The sequence below is a fragment of the Canis lupus genome, chromosome 19 (genome assembly GCF_048164855.1).
Source record: "Canis lupus baileyi chromosome 19, mCanLup2.hap1, whole genome shotgun sequence".
Lineage (NCBI taxonomy): Eukaryota > Metazoa > Chordata > Mammalia > Carnivora > Canidae > Canis > Canis lupus.
In genome coordinates, this window is record NC_132856.1 from 36,499,093 (window position 1) to 36,512,929 (window position 13,837).

The following is a 13,837-nucleotide window of genomic DNA, read 5'->3' on the forward strand; positions in this document are numbered from 1 at the left end:
CAGAAGTGGGACTTAAAAGCAGGCCTGGCTTCGCACCCACATGTACTTTGGCTCCTGTTCCTGAAAGCCCTTGGTGTTGTGAACCAAATATTCCAAGTTGGCTACCAAGGGAGGTATTGCCTGGCTTGTGGGCACCTCCTTTCCAGGTATCTATGGAGGAGGGGGTGAAAGAAGAGCTCCTACTTCTGATCCTTCTAAGATTTCCCTGCTAGCAGCTCAAACCATAGGGATGGAATGAAGGAGAGCAGAGGCAAGGATGCTAAGTAAACTAAAGGAAGGCTTTCAGGAATCTTCCTGGGTACTCCTTGAAAAGACAGCCCTTACAGCAGCTGGAGAGCTTAGGCTTGATTTAGCCATTTTCTCCCTATCACCTTGAAGCAGGCTCCCCACCATCCAAGCTTTGGCTCTTTCATCTCTAAAATGCAATATAATAATCCCTGATACATACATAATAATCACTCAGTATTGGACCTTATTTTCAATGTTAACACATTACTTTAGCTATTGATGTTATTAATAGCTATTATGACTATCGATACTAGTAATGTGCTTTGGATAAGAGACAAAATTAGATTCCTGATTTTGGCTCTGTGACTCTTAGCCAATACGTCTCTAAGTTTCAATGGGTTCACCTGAACTCTGGGCTTACTAGCAGACCTTGCAGGGCTCAGTGTTAGAAGAAATAATAGGGTTTAGAGAGGGCAGAGGGTGGTACACATGGAAAAGTTTGTCATTTCACTGTAGTTGATATGAGACAGGGGAGAAGGCAAAGGAAGGCAGGGCCTGGAAGCCCTAGGCCATGGAAGACATGCCCTTGGCCACTTCAAAACCTATCAAGATCTGTCACAGTTGGAAAGGTATAACTAATGGTCATGTGTCAGGGAATAGCATGTAAAGGAAGTGGCTTTCATTTTTTGATCATTGTAGAACCAGCCAGTTCTGAGAGGCTGCCTGCTGGACATAGATTATTTTTGTCCTGAACAGGCCCAGGCTTGGTTTGATAAGGCAAATGACATTTGGACAAATTCTGAAAGAACTTCTCTTTGGGAAGATGCCATGGAGTACAGCCCATACCAATGGTGTGGATTTTTTCTTTAACATCCAGTGCACCTCATGTTCAAAATAGTAATTGAAATGTATGCTGTTTATTACACTCACATATGTTTGTAATCAAGGTACAACTCTAGTGGATGGGAAGCAAAAAGCTATAATTTGCTGCTTAGCATCATAGCTGTCGTACATTCATTTATATTGCTTTATTTATCTTCTTCTCCATAAAGAACCTTCCATATTGCAAATTTATTGAATGGTTAATGGCCTAAAAGTATGGGGTTCATTATGGAGCGATGTATTTATTGCAGTGTTAATTAAATAAAAGCATTGTAATCTTTCCAAATTGAACAATTATGTTCATTTAAACATCTTAAACAGAAAAATCTTTTATATACTAATTGAGTTGCATAATGAAAAGCATGTGTAATGGAAATTTAAATCAAAACAAATACTGAAATAGTTTGAACAATTTTTTAAAAAATAGAAAATGTCTACCTCCATCTTTATTGGAGATCCTCTTAACGGCCAGCTCACTCTCAGAATTCATGACCTCTGAGCAGAGTGTATGGTTTCAGAGCCCATCGGCCACCCTCACATACCAGCTGGCCAACCCTTAGACATCAAAGTTCTGGTTGGCTACCAGCCGCAGCCCCTGACACTCTGGCTGTTAGCCTAGATCCTGACAGGCTGGCTTGAGGCCTGTAGGCCGAGCTGACAGCCTTTTCTACAAAGTCTGATGAATGGTTTCTGGCAACGGATGGCTCTGTTCTGACTGCCTGTGAGGGCAGTACCCCGTCTAAAAAATGTACACTGTCTCTCCCAGCTTGCCTGGGGTTGGGGCTTCAGAAGTGCCGGGTGATGCTGATTTTTTACACCCAAGAGGGGTCTTTATTTGCTCTGGGAATTCCCACTCCCTCCCCATCTCTGTCAGGCTGTGAGAGGTTGGCGACAAAAATGGGGCCATCGTCAGCATTAGAGGGATTAGCTTTATTGGTGCACTCCAGTAAAGATTTTTCACTGCCTATATTTTGTGGCTCTAGCCCATGCTTCAGTTATTTAGGGCTAAATCTTAAAGTAACATTAAGTTGGTAGGAAGGGGTGTGGAGAGAGAAAAACAGGCACATTTTTCAACTAGATGCTCATTTCCTGGTCCCACAGAAGGATTTATGTGGGATCCTTGGTTTGCCCACGTCTTATTCTCCTGTTTTGAAATGGTCTTTAGTCTAGCTAGACTCCATTAACGCTATGTCTTGGATACAGGGCAAAATGCAGGAGGGTTGCCTTCCATTTTCTGACACCTAGAGGTTGCTGGGATTATCAAGAGGCTTAAGGATAAATCACTGTACTAAAACCTTCAGTTATTAAAAGGTAGCGACAGTAAGTTGCTTTGGAAGCAAATTCTTGCCTGCCTTATCCTTAGGATGAAGACTTAGAAACATGAATATCTAATAAAAATCCCCAAACTGACTAAATACGTTAATAAAAAGGGCTTATGGTGGCATAAGTGAAAAAAATATATACTCTGATTAATCATGTGATTCAGGCACATTTTTCCTCTGTCTCATTCATGAAAACTTGCCCAGAGTGTCACTCAAGCCAAAGGGATTGAAGTGGATCCCAAAAGATTGGAGAAAAACCTCGTAAGGTCAACTATGTCTAAGGTTATAGTAGTGAGGTTGATTGAAGAGAGGCGATTGCTCAACATGGAAGGTATGGCTCAGTTAAAACTTGGATAAGAGAGTGTCAGGGCTGGTTTCTGTTTCTCAAGAGTCTGGTCACTGGCCTTCACTTTACATGTAAAAGGAAAAGGCCATTCAAAGGAGAGCCATGCTAGAGCCATGTTCGCTTGCCCTTCCCAGGTATAGCTCAGCCGGGTTCTAACTTCCAGTGTAATCTCAGGGGCTGGAGGGGCTCTGTGCCATTGACTGGTGGGGGGCACTGGCACTTTAATAAGAAATTCTGCCCTTTGACCACCTTCTCTATGCCTCCTACAGACCAAGTGCTGATCTTCCAAGCTTATTTTGCAAGTAACCTCTTTCCTCATGGTTTTGGTCATAGTCCTGCCATTGAAAGGTGCCATTTTGCAGAACGTGATAGAGAAGTAGCACCAGGTTGTGGATGGTTGAGAGAGAAGGTCCTGAGATAGTCACTGGGTGTCTGACCCATGTTTTATTCCCAATAGCGGTTATGAAGTTATTTTTGGAATTTTCGGTGGAAGCTCTCAGGGGCTTGGGGGATCTTTGAGGAGTAAAACCACTAATAATGATAACAGAAACAACTCACCTAAGTTCAGACAGCTAATAGATGGCAGAACTAGGATTTCTACTTAGATAGGTTAGCTCCAGTGTCCACACACTTGACTACTATTCTATTTTTTTTCTCAGTTCAAGTTTGATAGAAACAACAAAAGATCAAAAGTGATGCCTTGCTACTGTACATATCAGTTGGCCTGCCCCATAGCACACCTCAGACCATTCTCTCCAGAGGAAGAAAGGCTGGCCTCCCCAAACCCTGTGGGAAAGGGCTGTCTTGTCCCATACCACATACCACATCTGCAGAGTCTAAAGTCTTGTTTTAAGCATGACAATAGTACAAAAAAGATTCTGTTTTCATGGATGCCCCACTACAGCCTGGCCCTAAAATGGCGAGGCGCTCACTTCTGCTTAGAGAAATATTCTTTGTTCTTCTGGACATCAGGCTTGATGGTATCACTGCCAGGCTTCCAGCCAGCTGGGCACACTTCCCCATGCTTGTCAGTGAACTAGAAGGCCTGAACCATTCGCAGAGTCTCATCCACAGAGCGACCAAAAGGAAGGTCATACAGTGATCTGCCAAAGGATACCTTTATCATCAGTGATAAAGAGGCCCCTGAACGAGATGCCTTCATCAGCCTTTAAGACTCCATAGTCCTGAGCAATGGTATGCTTGGGGTCTGATACCAAGGGAATGTTCATGGGTCTCAGTCCTCCTTGTTTCTTGGGTGTGTTGATCCAAGCCAGGTGACAGAAATGAGAGTCCACAGAAGCACCAATCACTTGACAGTTGAGTTTCTTAAATTCTTCTGCCCTGTCACTGAAAGCAATGATCTCTGTGGGGCACACAAAGGTGAAGTCAAGAGGATAAAAGAAGAATACAACATATTTTCCTTTGTAGTCAGATAGGCTGAGGCCTTTGAACTGGCCATCTGGCATAACAGCCGTGGCTTTGAAGTTGGGAGCAGGATGCCCAATTTTGGCATTTCCTGAAGACATCTTGCTATGGGCAGCGCTGAGGAGACTAACTGCCAAAGACCAGTCAGGAAGAAGACCTTGACTACTATTCTAAACTACTTCTACATCATACCAGTTCTTTGAACACTAACTCTGCTCTTCAGTTATTACTGATGATGCTAATGATGATATGAACAGCTCCTTATGGACTTCCTTGTGTTGCTATTTAATGGATGGACACACTGAGGCTTGGAAGGGATTCCTAAATTCATTTCCAGGTCTTATAACTGGTAAGTGATAGTCTACAGCCTGGGCTGAGATTCATGATGTTTGTAAATTTTCCTCCTACCACACCTACTTCCTCTCTTCACCTTTAAAGGAGGGAATTGGGGCAGCCCGGGTGGCTCAGGGGTTTAGTGCTGCCTTCAGCCCAGGGCGTGATCAATTGGGTCCCACGTCGGGCTCCCTGCATGAAGCCTGCTTCTCTCTCTGCCTGTGTCTCTGCCTCTCTCTCTCTCTGTGTCTCTCATGAATAAATAAATTTAAACAATTTTTTTTAAGAATAAAGGAGAGAATTGACTGATTTAGTCAAAATGAAACCCCCCCTGGGCAAGTTCACTGGTCACAACTACAGAAGAGGAGGTATTTTTAATCTAAACAGAATGGATGCCTGGACCATTTGCGTTCAGAATTTCTCTTTATTAGCATGAATAATTGGAACATGACTATATCTTGAGAAATAATGCCTATGCTGATTATTGTTGTGGTCATTTCCAGGGTGTACCATAATGTTCATCCAGCTCCAGGGAAGTCCGAAACACTGCCATCTAAAAGCTAGGGATGTCCATCCACTAGTCACTAGTTTATGGAATTCTTCGTAAGTGCCAGGCATTGTTCAGGGTGCAGCTGGCAGAAGAAAGAAGGCCTCTTGGAGCTCACATTCCAGTTGAGGAAACAGATACTAAAGCAACTAGTATAGATAAGGGCCATTAAGAAAGACTAAAGCAAAAGGAATAAAAACCTGCCACCAGGGAAGTCCCTCCAATCCAGATACATTTTCTCCTGTTCACACTCAACATTTCCATCTTGAAAATAGAAATTGTAATCCCTGCTTTAGTTTTAATGCTGTATGTAGTCTTTGTGCCAGGCAATGTGCTGGATGTTGGGGATAAAGAAACAAGATCCTACATACCTGAACTTACAGTTTTGAGTAAAAAAATAATAATAAGTAGAGAGAAAATAATTATAGAATATGTTAAATCTATGGAATAGGGGTCAGCAAACTTTTTCTGTAAAGAACCAGGTAGTATGTATTTTTGGCTTGCAGGCCATGTGGCCTCTGTCACAACTATCCAGCTCTGTCATTGTAGTGTGAAACCAGCCACAGACTATGTGTAAATGAATGGGGGGTGGCTATGTTACAAGAATATGTTATGAAACCAGGTGGCCCATCAGATTGACACTCAGGCCAGCATTTGATGACTCTGCTTTAGAAGATAACAAGGTGGGACCTACTCTAGAAGGTCTCCGGAGAACTATTCCCTGTGGAGGGTGACTGATAAATGTAGAGCTCAGAGAAGAGTTGGTTAGGCAAACAAAGAAGCCAAGGGGCTAATGAGAATAAAGTCTGGAAAGTGGCTGAAGGCTAAGCAACAGGTATACCAGAGGTGTGAAAGGAAGAGAGGCTTGAAGTGGGCTGAGGAGATGTGCAAGGACTCAAGATAAGGAGCCTTGCGGGTCCTACATCAAAGATATAGGTCATTCTTTGTCCACTTTGGGAGATGGTCTCTGAGCATTTCCTTCTAGAACAGGGGTCCCACTTGACTCAAGCCAATCTGTCCATGGTTGGAGAGGGTATCTTCTCTCTCTCTCTCTCTGTCTCTCTCTTTTTTTTTCTTCTGAGAGGGTGATGATGGGGAAGAACACATCCAGGGCCAACTGCCCGAAGCTGATTTCACCACTGGGGTTGCAAAACCCTGGTCAGTGTTTTGGCCCAGGTCCCTTTCCATGATGGCTGCTCTTTAGTGCTGATAATTGAGCACAGCTATTATTACCCAGATGGGCAAACCTCAGCAGTTCACAAGTTCAGCTCAGATAAGCAGTTTAAGATTTGGTTGCTTAACCTTTGCTCATGAGCCAACATAATACTCCTACCTTCCCATCTTCCCTACTGGCCGAGTCCTGAGCTGCAAATCCCCCAGCCTTTGGATATTTATGTGGCCATCCCAGTTTTGTAGTGTAGCTACAGTATGTTTTTCACCACATTTCTTGCCCTGAGTATTTCTCTAAGAAATATCCTCATGGTTGGGTACTCCCCATGCCACCTTCATATACACCCCTCTCTCTGAGCTTGCATGTCTGCAGACAGCTCTGTACTGGTGGGGAAATAGTTCTAATCACTGGATCACTGGGAAGGAAGTTGTCAGAGCAACACAAATGGTTTCAGAGCCTCTGAGAACTTTAGTTTCCTGCCCCCTATCCCTGCCACCTCCAGGCACCACTGAGATCTCGCATTCCTACCCTTTATGGGATTTCAGGGGATAGTGAAGATGTACCCTGCAAAAAATTTCCAACCTCATGAGTCCCATGCTCGTAACATGTCTTCTGTTGCTTGGGTATATTTTTTCTGGATTGGGTGAAATTTTGAGCAAAGATTCCTACTTTTATTTCCGGAAATTTTGTGCGTCATTGTAAATCATATGTAATTATGTGCATAAGAACCAAAAGAAGAAATATTTGGGTTGGAACTCTAAAGCTTTGATTTGGCTACTTTAACTAGTTAGATCCAATTGAATGGAGTCGTTTTCAATATCCTCCTAAAGGTAGTTAAGTAATAGTAACGAGACTTTCCCAAGGGGATTGAGTGAGAAAGTCTGGTTGATTAAGGAAAGAAACTAATTATCTTTAGTGAATGGATTGGTCCATGGCAACATGGTGTAAAAACCTCACCTTTGATGAAACAGCAGAAGTAGCTGTTATGTGTGTGTGTGTAGGATATTTTCATTTGAGTCAGCTCTTAAACTGTTTGTAAGGAGACACCCCACAAAACAGGCAGGTGATGTTGAGGGGCAGCTAGATTCAGACTGGCACATGGGCACGTTTCCACAGAAAGCACATCTCCTCCCCTGTAGAAGTTGTTTCTCTTGTGACTCACCGGACCAATTATTAGCCCAATGCTCTTGCCTGCAGTGGTTGCAGTGCATGTGGAATCAGAGCATGTAAAGAACATATCTTCTTGAAGCACCCTCTTGGTGAGAAGTAATGGTTGCTAGCAACATAAACAGATTTGGGTGACTTGAAGCCTTGGGGGAATTGAATTGAGGCTACTGGGGAGCTCACAGAGAGTGGGATGAGAGTCTAGAAAGGTGGGCACGTGCCAAAGGCCGGTGGAAGTGCCAGGAAGATAGGAGCAGCCAGGGAAGCAAAGCCAGGTTAGCCAGATCACACAGATTTGCTATTCTGGGGTCTGGCCTTTTGCCCCTGAGTTCTGAGACCAAGGTTTGAGGTCTCAGGAGAGAACCTTGCTCTGTCTATGCTGGGTGCAAGAAAGAGGAGTCTGGCTTTGGCCCTTTGACTTCCACGGTGGAAAGCCATATCAGAATTATACTCTATCCAAGACACCACAGTGGGGCCATGGGAAGAAGTTACTTACTGGTAAGATATTAGAGTAATTAGGAAATTAGTAAATTAGGGAGAAAATAGATGCTGAGCAAGTGAGCAGAGAGAAGGACAGAGAGAGGGGGGCATTTTGTATAGTCTTTTCTGTTAAGAGAAAAAGTCACAGGTAGATGCTGTCTTGATTCAACACCTCCCATCTCTCTACCAAGATAGATTCCAAATTCCAAGTTTCCTAATTCCTTTGTCATTCAGTCGTTTTTTATTCCACCTTTCCTCCTAATAGTGGCAGTTGGGATTAGGGGATTAGAAAGAGAGATTGGGGACACAGACAAGAATGGTTTTGTCACATTAAAACTTCAGAAGGTCGTGTGTTTTGTGCTAACGTAACTGATGTTTTCACACTTAATTTATTCTTTTTCTCTCATGGCTCTCTCTGGTCCACACACATAAATGGAATCACTTATTCATTCATGGTTATTGTATTGCCTGTGAAAGACTTATTGAACACTGCCTTTGTAAAAGGCAACCCTCGACTAATCTTGAAAAAAAGGTATCACTAAGGACCCATGAGCTCATCTCCTAGATGGGATGTCAGATCTCCAATCACCTACAATAAAAGGCAGAGTGGAAGAAATGGCAAAAGGACAGAAGTAAAAGGAAGGAAAGATAATGCGCAGTTGGAGAGAAGCAAGGGAGCCTGCCTTAAAGCTAGGGGGTACCAGACACAAGGTCTAGGCTGCAGGGATGGAGATGCAAGTACATGGAGGTACTTGTACACGCACAGGTACATGTGAAGATCCACATGTGTGGTCCATATACACTTTCAGAGAGGGTAATAGTCAAAACTTCACACTGGTACAGCAAGGCCCTCTGGGCACTGACCAATTAGAACTGCTACTGGCCAGTACAGCACACCAGTGTGTAATGGCTAAGCACCAGGCTTGCCTATGAAGATATCAGAGGAATCTCTCTTATACGTGCTTAACTTAGTCCAATGGAACCACGCCCACCTAGATCAATTCTGGTTCTCATTCCCCTCAACTGGGCTACGCCTTAGGTGGGCATGAGTTAGGAAATAATCTGAGGTTTCCTTTTTCTGTCCTGGTGCCATAGTACATCTCTTAGTGTTAATCACCAGCCTATGGTGAGAGCAATTCTGTTATTTAAAAAATCTATATTATTTGAACAACATGGCCCTTAAATTCAAGCCAACTACTTTCTGGGGTGATCCACTGGAGAGACAGAAATCTCTTTCCTTACTGGTGGATAAGTTGGCTAGGTTGCCCTCACCGACAGAACTATGTCTGTACATTCTACTTCATGAATAGTTTGAGGGATGCACAGGGAAAAGTCAAGTCTTGGCAGGTTTCACCTTGCTGATTTTAGAAATAAGCCTCCTCCCCCACCGCTGCCCCACCATGGAAGCTTTACTATACATAGTATGACACAGGCATGGAGACGGAATAACAATAGGTCATAAGTACATATACAGGAATAGTCTCCAACTTATGTTTCTTAGTGAACCATAGACATGGATTGTGAGCCATTCTGGACTTTCTGGCTATAGCTGAGTGGAATCATGTGGCATTTCCCTTTCATCTTCTCATTCCTTACCCTCTGGAACTATACCTTCACTTCTACCCAGCCTCTCCTCCTCATGTGACCCCACAGCATCTTGCTACGTTGGTGCTGGACAAAGAGGAGAGGTTGACCTTCTGCGGCTTTCCTTCATAGCCGAGTCCACCACAGTCTTTGGTTCTCTTCACCCCTACATCTTAGAGCTTTCTTCTCAAACCCCTTGTCCTATCGCCTGAATGGGGTATTCCCAGTCTTCTTGATTACATATTCACATCAGTAAAAATAAATAAAAACATTGGCCAACACCCCTCACATATGTATGTTTATTTGCATATGTGTACATTTTCTTTCCTCCTTCTAAGCAGAGCCAAGTGGTCAGAGCTTGGACCAGAGCTGGGATTTAAATCTCGGTTCCAACAGTTACTGGCTTTGATCATAAGCAAACTAGAAAAATCCTCTCTATGTTCAAGGTCCCCCAATGGTAAAAGGTGTAGAATAATAGCACTTACCTAATAGAATTGTTGTAAGGATTAACCAAGTCAGTATGTATGAGGTGTGTGGCATAAAGCCAGTGCTAATTGTTAGCTCTTCTTTTTATTGAGTCATAGTGGGGTTCATTGCCAATGACAGGAAATAGGGGGGTTACTTGCTCCGGAAGTTTGGGACAGTGTGCTGCTGGAGTTACCATGGGGAGAAGAGATTCACCCCAAAGGAGCCATGGTGCATTATCTCATGGAGTCCTTGTGATCCATGGAGGTAAAGGGCTAACACTCTTGACCCACTAGGCATTGTAGAAATACAAACTGGGAACCTAAACAACTCTGTCCATTTCCTCCTGGAGAAAAGTGTTTCACACTCTGCCCAATCAGCCCACCAAACAGGACATAGTGTGACCTTAACTATGATTCTAGCTGAGAAGTTGAGGCTAGAGATCCAGAGTCTGGGTGGAGGGAGCTGAGAAAGTAAGACTCTCTGGACTAGTTGGCAGTGGTCAGTTATAGATTCTGAGTCCCCTCCACAGACTGTCTTTGAGGTGAGAATTACCTGAGCTTGAGGGATAAGATCCTCAGAGGACTGTTATTTGAATCAAGTGAAAGAGTCTATGAATGAAAGGGCAAAGTGCAGCGCTAAGGGTGGTAACCTGACTTCATAACACTGCGCAGTGTCTAGTGATGGCATTAATACATGGTCCATGGATCCCTGTTGTGCAAGTAAGTATCATAAAGGACAGAGATGGAGGTGGGAAGCTGACTCCATGGCCCTGTACAGTGTCTAGCAATGGGCTTTAAATAGTCCATAGGTTGGGGCACCTGAGTGGCTCAGCTGGTTAAGCATCTGACTCTTTTTTTTTTTTTTATAATTGTGTTTTTTTTTAATTTTTTATTTATTTATGATAGTCACAGAGAGAGAGAGAGAGAGAGAGAGAGAGGCAGAGACACAGGCAGAGGGAGAAGCAGGCAGAGGGAGAAGCAGGCTCCATGCACCGGGAGCCCGACGTGGGATTCGATCCCGGGTCTCCAGGATCACGCCCTGGGCCAAAGGCAGGTGCCAAACCGCTGCGCCACCCAGGGATCCCCTGACTCTTGATTTTGGATCGGTTCATGATCTCAGGGTCATGAGATCAAGCCCTAGGTTGGACTCTGTGCTGGGTTTGGAGCATGCTTGAGATTCTCTCTCTCTTCTTCTCCCTCTGCCCTTCCGCCCCCCACCTCCAACTCACACACACTCTCAAAAATAAATTTTAAAAAATATTCCATAGATTCACTAACACAGTAAGCAATTACTTGTATGTTTGGGTTGTATATCTCAAATGTTTAGGATTCGTTGTTATGAAGAACCATGCAAATTTAAGGTAGGACTCTCTCTTAAAGTATACTTTTTTAGAAGACAGGGAATAGAATTGTTTATTTGCTTGTCTTTAAATTATAAAATAACTTTGGACTATTCTCACCAAGCAGTGGAATTTTAATCATAACCTTAGCTAAAAAGTGATGCAAAAAGAAATGCAATATTCTAGAAGCTAAATAGAACATCATCCCAATATTGTTGAGGCTCTCATATACCACTTTCCAATCTGCAAGATAGTGTGTTTTTTTTTCAGGCATAGAAAAAAAAATGTTGTGTCAGTTCCCATGTTGCAATTTCTTCTGGAATTCAGCTTTAAAAGACAAGCATTTATCTTATTGAACTATTAACACCATTTATCTCCAATTTATAAAATGTTTTCCTTTATCTATCTCCCTTCGGCAGTCATAGCTATCCCCCCCACAAACACACATATCACAAGCTGAGCTGCTAAATAAACTTATTAAAAAAATGTCTGGGAGTTATATTTTCTCTGAAAGCTTTCCCTGTTGCTTATTGAGCGTTTTTTACTATCTGGTTATTATATTTAGCGGTTGTCTTAAAATGACAGGTCACTAGAATTGTAGTAATTGCCTATACGAGAAAAGATCAGAAATCACTGGGAGGTTTCAAATTTCATTTGTAGCCATGTAATTGAGTGAAGTCATACAAAAATAGGGCCTAACTGTATGTTCCTTGTCCCTCAGTGTGGACATAGTTCTCATCTCCAAGTGGAAAGTTCTTGCTTCAGAAATCAGTCAATGGCTTGATCAATATTTGCTTCAGAAGCTCAGTTTTGAACCTCAGGGGACTGAGTGTAACAGAATCATTTTGATTTATCCCAAATGCCTCTAGGTCATCCCAGGGACAAGCAGAATCCCCTCCCAGGGGAAGCTGACCACCAGGCTTTCCAAGAGCAGCTCTCATTTCTCTTTGTGAAAAATCTGGCTCGACTGTTTCCCAAATAGTATTCCCTTTCTGAAATGCAAATTCACACTCTCATTTCAAATCCAGGCGAATACTCAGCACATCGAATCACTTGTTTCAAGGCCAGGCATAGAGTAGCGACCTATCAAGTGATGACATCTTGTAGATGTATTGGGTCCCGAAAAGGTGTTTGAAACAAGAATCAAATTAAAAAATGAGTGGTTACATATGTGTAACCGACTCTGTTGCAAGCCATTAAAATGGAATGTGTTGAGGCCGCCATTTGCCTCCGTTCCAGAGACCCTTTCTCTGCAAGTGCGAATGGAGGCCGACCACTTCCCTGGCTGTTTGGGTAGGGGATTGCCTGTTCTGTTTGAATTGGGGGCAGGACTCAACTTGGGATCCCAGTCCAGGGTTCCCATTTGTGAGAAACATGATCGCAGAGGTAATTATTTGGCTGTTGAAATATTGCTCTGCTTTTCAAACATGAGCCCTCCTTTTTTCTTTTCTTTTCTTTTCTTTTTTTTCTTTTCTTTTCTTTCTTTTTTTTTTTTTTAACAAGGTCTGTATCTATTTTATCTAAACCATCAGTAGTCATAGCAGCCATCTCTCTTCTAAGGCAGAAGTGAGCTATCAGTTTTTCTCAGGCTTGAGCATTCTCCCACCTGTCCTCAATTTAATGCACAAATGAAAGCACATAAATCTTTGTGACATTTTGGCATAAAGCGCCTACTTCAGATGACTCCTTTAGGAAACTCTGAACCCAGGTGTTTGGTTTTTGCATAAACTTTGCAAAATGAGAATTGTAACGCGACTGTGTGTACACACACACACACATACACACACACACCTCCTCCAAAAGGTGGTCACATATGAAATGTGGGGAGCCGAAGGGATGTGGGTGGGGGTAGGGGAATAACATGTGTGCAAACTTAATATATCTTTTCCTCACCTTAGGTTGGACCCAGACAGTTAAATTATAATTACAGCCCCATCTGGAGGGGGAGAAAGTACAGTACTCAAGCGCTCCAAGCCTTAGCCATGGGTACTTTGTCAGGTAAAATAAACACACATCCCATTTTCAGCTTAGGGTCAAACTCAGCAAAAGCCATGAAAGATGGGACACTCATCAAAGACCAGATTGTGAAATGGTCAGAATGATAGCAACCACAGGAAGAAGGAATAAAATGGTTGGTTACTTCTGTCAAGCCAGATGGCTCAGGAAGTCTGCTCATGGCTTACCTTAAAGGATATAAATCCTCAGCAAAATTCATGATGGGTTGGTACTGCTGCTGGATCTGGTGGGTAGGATGGAAAGGAGTCCTTGGTTCTGAGGAGGGAGATGACCCAGGTTGGGTCATGGTCATCCCTGGAATCCTTTTACTGGCTCATTTTCTCTGGTCACAAAATGGTGAAGCTGTGAAGCACTTGGTGACTGTGTCCCTGCCTGTGAAAGAGGCCAGTGTTGAGAGTGAAGGTGACACATAGGAAAGTGGAGAGGAGGGAGACAGAGAGGTTTCCTGGATGTATCTGAGTCTCTGGTTGCAGGCAACCTTGGAGTCAACTCATGCCACTGTTTCCACGATATTCAGTATAGTCATGATATT

The 13,837-nt window shown here is 43.2% G+C and overlaps 1 pseudogene; it reads right to left on the minus strand.

Moving 5' to 3' along the window:
• Positions 1 to 3,453: 3,453 nt before the first annotated feature.
• LOC140611324 (peroxiredoxin-1 pseudogene) lies at positions 3,454 to 4,356 on the minus strand (annotated as a pseudogene).
• Between the last annotated feature and the right edge of the window lie 9,481 nt (positions 4,357 to 13,837).